Source organism: Maniola jurtina, chromosome 8 (genome assembly GCF_905333055.1).
Source record: "Maniola jurtina chromosome 8, ilManJurt1.1, whole genome shotgun sequence".
Lineage (NCBI taxonomy): Eukaryota > Metazoa > Arthropoda > Insecta > Lepidoptera > Nymphalidae > Maniola > Maniola jurtina.
The window spans coordinates 12,976,611-12,983,878 of record NC_060036.1 but is presented as its reverse complement, the minus strand read 5'-3'; the positions used below and the strand labels follow the sequence as shown (position 1 = coordinate 12,983,878).

The following is a 7,268-nucleotide window of genomic DNA, read 5'->3' as shown; positions in this document are numbered from 1 at the left end:
CCGGGTTAAAAGGGGACACGGTCTAAGTACCTACTACACCTGGCACTGGAGAACGTAAAGAATAAAAGTCTTATTTTGTAACTAGCTGATGCCCGCAGCTTCGCCCGCGTGGATTGGTCAGATCCCCTGCAGCATCAGGATTGAGGAGTTGGAATCCAAATTTTTTATGAAACAATGTCGCAAAGTTCCTCTATCGATTAAAAAAGAAATGACGCAAATTGGTTCAGAAATCTCGGAGATTTCGATGTACATAGGTAGAAAAACACAACTCCCTTTTTGAAAGTCGGTTAAAAAGTAGCCTATGTTACTCCCTGGTCAATTATCTACTTGTCTGTGAAAATTCCGTCAAAATCGGTTCAGCCGTTCCCAAGATTAGCCTTTTCAAACAGACAGACAGACAGACAGACAAAAATTTTAAAAACGTGTGATTCAGTTATAGTATCGTTCAAATAACCATATGACCTTAATATGCGGTAGTTATTTCGAAATTACAGACAGACACTCCAATTTTATTAATTAGTATAGATTATTAATATACTATAATAAATAGAATAGCAATTTAAGCAGAATAAATTACAGCCTACTTGTGTAAAATTAATGTACATTATTAATTACCAGAGGATGCCCGCGACTTCGACCGCGTGAATTTAGGTCTTTAAAGATCCCGTGGGAACTGTTTCATTTTCCGGGATAAAAAGTTGTCCATGTCAATTACAGGGACGCAAGCTACCTCGGTACCAAATTTCATACAAATCGGTTAAACAGATGGGTTTTTGGGAATCCCGTGGGAACTCTTTGATTTTCCCCAGGATATAAGCTAACTCTTTACCAAATTTCGTCAGAATCGGTTAAGCTTTTGGGCCGTGAAAGCTAACAGATATACCGACACACTTTCGCATTTATAATATTAGTATGGATTAGGAAAAAATCCATATGTAACAAGTGCGCTCAAAGTTCGCAAACACAAAAGCAATGTACACAGTTGCATAATTATTAGAACATCACCGCCGCATCGAAACATCGCGTGCCTGCCTTTTTACCCGACTACGGCAAAGCCGAAAGGAAGGGTTATGATTTTAGCAGTCTATGTATGTATATATGTATGTATGTAATATGTATGTATGTTTGTATCCAGATTCTTTAAAACAGGATAGATTGGCGTTTTATTCTCTATTTTCTAAATGGTTTATTGGCGTGTCCGTGTCGGACAAAAGTCGCATAAAAATTAAAATGAAAAAAAAAAAATGGTTTATAATAATTAGTTTTTGCGAGTTTTATTGAAAATTACAAAATGCTGAGTTCATAATTGTGAATATAGTATAATGGTAAAATACACGAGCGTAAGAAAATATTTTTTTGTATATCTGTCGCTATCTATCGGAAGTTCGCTGTCAGAACTTCAGTTCAGCTGACAGAATAGTTCGCTAACCTGCTGACAGACAGACGAACAGACAGAATGACGAAAAGAGGAGGCTTAGCATTTGGGTCCCGTTGGTGCCCATCACGAGCGGAACCCTAAAAACTAGAAAATATGTATTTACTTTTTCTATAAATATTTACTCATCACTTTATATCGAGAAACATTTATATTATACAAACCTCACTTCTGATAAACAGAGTGAAGACAAACAAATGAATAAATTCAAACAAGTTAAAACTCTTATTTAAATAAACAACTGTTCTGTATAATATTTGTTTAAATATTCCGTATTCCGCGAGTTTGTTTTATAAAGGCTGAAACAAAGAGAACGCGTGACGGCAACGCGGATTCCGGAAGGTGTTTTTTTTATACAACAAATCTCAACATATCGCTGAAAACAGTATCATCATCGTATTAGCCTGTGGATGTCCACTATGAAACATAAACGTGGCCTAGTGAGTACCACTTTGTTCTCAGCCGCTTTTTCTTCTCTTTATATCATCTTTCTGTCGTACCGGAGAGCGTCCCATGCTACTCTTCAGTACGTGGCGCCTATATTTTTTTCGGCTCCTACGACAATCGCTCCTATGACACGCATGGCTTTGGCATAAATAGTACGTATAGTATACCTATTGAAAACAAAACAAGTAGAACGCACGCGGTGGTTAGATCCATCTGGGTTTGCTGCACGCCGCTGCTTTTATAAAGTAAATAAAGCTTAGTTTGAGTTGTCATTAAGTATGACACTGTGCCGTGGCTCTACCTGTAAGCGTTGCATATTTTAACCCGAACTCGTGCATTCTACATCTCGATTTTACATCTCGCCAACGTAAATCAGCGCAAAATGTACCTAACACTCCTTGATTTAAAGTCGTGCATTGAGTACCGCCAATTTTTATTGCGATGGGTTTCTACATGCAGCGCTGGTTGTAGCTGTATGGATTAACTTAATCTTTAAAATAAGGCTTTCATTAATCTTTATAATTAATGTCTATTTTACTTTGACATGTAAATATTCCGACTTTGGAATTCTTTCAACTACTATATACTAACCCCACAGTTTCCGTCGCGTTTTGTGTGTTTCAAACTTTAAAGCTTTTACTAAAAATATTAAACATACGGTACGGAACTGCGCACATTATCATTTCAGAGCCGACACATCATAAAGCTTCTTAAAAAAAGGCAGCGAAGTCCGAATAGGTGTCGCGAGTAGAGTTCCGCACCAATATTTAAATATTTTACTTATAGTGAATGCCTTTTTAAGAGCGAGCGTAATAACTTATATGAAAATAAGGCTAGGGGCCTATTTTTTTAATTTATCATCAACATACAGAAAAAAAAAACAATTAAATATTACAGAGCACGCATTGCAAAAAAAAACCTCAGAGGTTTGGCCCTCTACGCTTTACTTCTTACCTACTTATCGTTAAAAGTACAATTAATGAACAGAATTTCTTAATTCTATCCCTATCAACACGTTTTTATAAGCGTCTTGAAAAACACAAAACAGAAAATAACATGGCTACTATCGATCAATAATAGATTTCAAATGATTAATTTTTGAATTTGTTAAAACGTTGGCCTCATAGTCGTTCGATCTCGGGTCTAACTCTTATTTTTCAAAGCTATGTGCGTTTTAAGTAAGTATCACTTGCTTTAGCGGTGAAGGAAAACATCGTGAGGAAACCTGCATGAATGAAAGTTCTCCATTATGTTTGAGGTGTGTTAATCAACACTTGGCCAGCGTGGTAGCACTATGGCCTACTCTTCTCATTCTAAGAGGACACCCGTGCTCAATAGTGAGTGATTACGAATCCGAGGTAGAAATTCTAGCGCATCTTGCCTTTGTTTCACTTAAGTTTCAATTAAAACGAGACAGATTTATGCTAGTGGTATAACTCTGTCTGGTTTTAACACTGTCTTAAGTCTGAGCAAAGCCAAAGTGGACTCTATAGATTTCAGCCTGATTGGTCGACTGAACACGTCATCCCCTCTCCGCAATGGTAGTGGAAATCGGTCCTTAGTCGGTTATTTGTATTTGAACTGTGTCTTATCCATTATGTGGCGCGGATCCCTAAAAAGGCTAAGTCAAAAAGGTCGGGCCACTATATGCATATAATATGTAAAGGAGCTAAAAGTATTTACATAACGGCATAATGGGTTGAAGCTGCTAAATGTACGTTGGGCGTTGTCAGCGATGACTTATGGGGACACACGGGGTCGAATAACACACGGGCACTAATCTATATTATAAGGTAGATTTATTTTGTTTTAGTTTTTCAGGCTTATTTTTATTTATGTACCTACTAGAGGATGCCCGCGGCTTCACCCGCCTAGATTTCTGTTTTTTAAATCCTGCAGGAACTCTTTGATTTTCCGGGATAAAAAGTAGCCTATGTCCTTCCCCGGGATGTAGCCCATGTTTGTAGTGACACACTTTCGCATTTATAATATTAAGTATGGATATATCACTAGAAGAATGCAAAATATGCATGTGGATGGAAAAAAGAGAAGAGGACGACCAAAGAAAAGGTGGATGGATTGCGTGAAAGAGGATATGAGTATAAAAGGGATAGATGATACGTTGATGGATGACAGAAGAGAGTGGAAGAGGAAGACATGTTATGCCGACCCCATGTAGTATGGGATAAGGGCTGCAAGAAGAAGTATAGATGATAAACGCGACTTCGTCCGCGTGGATATAGTTTTTCTAATCCCATGGGAACCCTTTGATATTTCGGGATAAAAAATAGCCTATGGGTTAAATCAGGTTATAAACTGTTTCTATGTTGGGTGGCTGATTTCAAGCTGCTAAAAGTACGTTGGGCGTTGTCAGCGATGACTTATGGGGACACACAGGGTTGAATAACACACGGGCACGGAGTATATTATTTGGATTTATTTTAATAAGAAATTGTAGTAAAAAGAAACACGTAAAATTTGCGTCTACAATATTCCGCTTTGTGTTTTCATATCACCACACTCTAGTGAAGAAATATAGCCTTTTATAATAATATCGCAAGTGACAAAACCAGAGCGTGGAACAAACGCATTATAGGGGACTGGTAAGAGGGTGGACACGGCCCTGATTTAATATAATCAGTCCCGAAGATAAGCTCCTAAGGGATTTGTGAAATCGCATTAGCAAATTTTTGGAGGGACTTCAAAGTGTTGAGCAGACTTGTTATGTGAGATTTCAATTTGTAGAAACAAAACCAGTGATTAGATTAATTTACTTAGAGTAATCTGCCTTATTTTTAACCCCCGACCCAAAAAGAGGGGTGTTATAAGTTTGACGTGTGTCTGTGTATCTGTCTGTGGCATAGTCTAGCTCCTAAACTAATGGACCGATTTTAATTTAGTTTTTCTTGTTTGAAAGTAGCTTGATCGAGAGTGTTCTTAGCTATAGTCCAAGAAAATCGGTTCAGCCGTTTGAAAGTTATCAGCTCTTTTCTAGTTACCGTAACCTTCACTTGTCGGGGGTGTTATAAATTTTTAATTTACACTTGTGTCTATACATATAAACAAATAGACTCACTGATTGACATATCAACATAATTTTACAAGACAACTGATTTTTACCTGACTACGGCAAAGCCGAAAGGAAGGGTTATGATTTTAGCAGTCTATGTATTTAAATGATGACGTAATAATTTTTCACGTCATCGATTAGTAATATAATTGGTTTTCGTGGAAAATCTCCTCTCCGCTTAGGAGAAACCAGGTTTTAAGCTATACGATGTTGCTATACGAGGCCATGAAAGCAAAAATATTGAAACTCAAGGAACTGACCCACTTTTCGATACACTATATAAATAAAAATCAATTGCTGCATGTATGAAAGATCATCTTTTGAGAGTGACTTGACTGAATTGGCTGATAGTTTCATTGTGTTTGTAGTTTTCAGGACAAGGTTTGGACAAGGTTTCTCTCCATATGAAACAAGTTTGGCACTCTGAACTTTTGTGGACACGTTCTAGAAACGAATATCTGTGTTTTGGGATTTTCACAAAAATGTATAGTTTCAAAGTCATACGAGCTCAAATACGTATATTTGTATGAAAAATTAAATCCGTAAAAATCTGAAAAACACAGATAGTATGTGTTCCTAGTGTGCGTCTAAGTGTATACAAAATTTTATTGTGTCTAATTGTTTAATATTGAACTGAATTAAATGAGAACCAAATTACGTTTTTTGCTACGAATAAACTCAATAGCTCAATAGCTCAGGTTGGGGAGCGGACTGAATTCCGAAAGGTCGGCGGTTCAAACCCCACCCGTTGCACTATTGTCATACCTACTACTAGCACAAGCTTTACGCTTAATTGGAGGGGAATTTAGAAAAAAAACTCCTCTTAAAGCATCCGTCTACTAGACGCTGTCTCCAGAAACTACTCTAGGACTTTTCAGCTTCTACGGCCAAATAGTGTAAGTCTGTTCCTTAAAGTAGTAATTAAAATCCACCAGATGCTAGCTAGTATCGACTTGCAATCTTGAACGAAATTAAAGAGAAGGAGAATGTACAAATTAAAAAGGTTTCCGTCTTGCTCGCTGTAATCAGAGTTCCCCATTAATTGACCTCATCCTCCGCCCTCGTGTTTCAACTATTTACGCAAAATTGAGCTTCCCAGGTCGGTAATTAAAGAGCCCAGTCTAATGGTCGGTAGTTACTTTGTTGGTCGGTTCGTCGTGTTTGTTCTTATAGTACCTGATGCTTAGCATGAGATTTTACATCTCTATAACGTTGATAGAATTCGAGCGTCGAAACACTCCAACGAAAAACTCCAAGTTTATTTAAAGCAAAATGGTTCTTATCATCCTTTTTCTTCTTCTTTTCTTGTTCTGTGGCTTTTTTTTAGTGTCAGGCCAGCTTAATGCATTGCATCAGTATCAAGAAGCTTGTATCATGCTGGTTTTTAACCCCCGACCCAAAAAGAGGGGTGTTATAAGTTTGACGTGTGTATCTGTGTATCTGTGTGTCTGTGTATCTGTGTATCTGTCTGTGGCATCGTAGCGCCTAAACGAATGAACCGATTTTAATTTAGTTTTGTTTTTGTTTGAAAGGTGGCTTGATCGAGAGTGTTCTTAGCTATAATCTAAAAAAATTGGTTCAGCCATTTAAGAGTTATCAGCTCTTTTCTAGTTCTCTTGTAGAAAAGAAGGTTAGATAACCGTTAGGTTCATAATATTATGGCAAAAGACAAATGTCAAGCTGTCAAGATGGACGTTGCCTAAATACATAATTATTTATTTGAAAATGATGTTTTGGAAAACTCAGATACTTTGGATCGTCGGGGGTGTTATAAATTTTTAATTTACACTTGTAAAGCTTAAGGTTATCCATACATCTATCAGCGTCTCCGCGCGGAAACCTTGCGTAATTAAAATCTATGTTATTGAATTTTTCACTATATGTGAAGGGTATTTAGGTTGATTTTTTTATGCTATTGTGTATTTCCACATTCGATTTCTATCAGCGCTGGCGAGATATAAAATCTCATGCTAAGCATACAGAAATGTGTCGCAGCCATGGCGACGGGTATAAACATAGCCTTATTGTGTCCGGGGGTCTCAACTTGTGGATAACTACCGTGATAACTGGAGATAAAATAAATTCGCTTGTTAGTCGCGTAGGTACGAACTAGCTTTTGTTGCGACTTGATGCCGCATATTTTTAACTACATAGGCTTGCGCTTGACTGCAATCACATCTAATAGTAAGTGATGATGCAGCCTAAGGTGAACGGCGCTGGCCTAGAAGGTGCCTGTTCAGTTTTTTTAAGATTCGGTACCTCAAAATGAAAAATGGAACCCTTATAGGATCACTTTTATGTCTGTCTGTCTGTCTG

General features: G+C 37.5%; 1 protein-coding gene across 1 annotated transcript in view; it reads left to right on the top strand.

The window, feature by feature from the left end:
- The window catches only part of LOC123867306 (acid sphingomyelinase-like phosphodiesterase 3b), a 97,446-nt gene that overhangs the window by 47,134 nt on the left and 43,044 nt on the right, over positions 1-7,268 (top strand). The window lies entirely within an intron of this gene.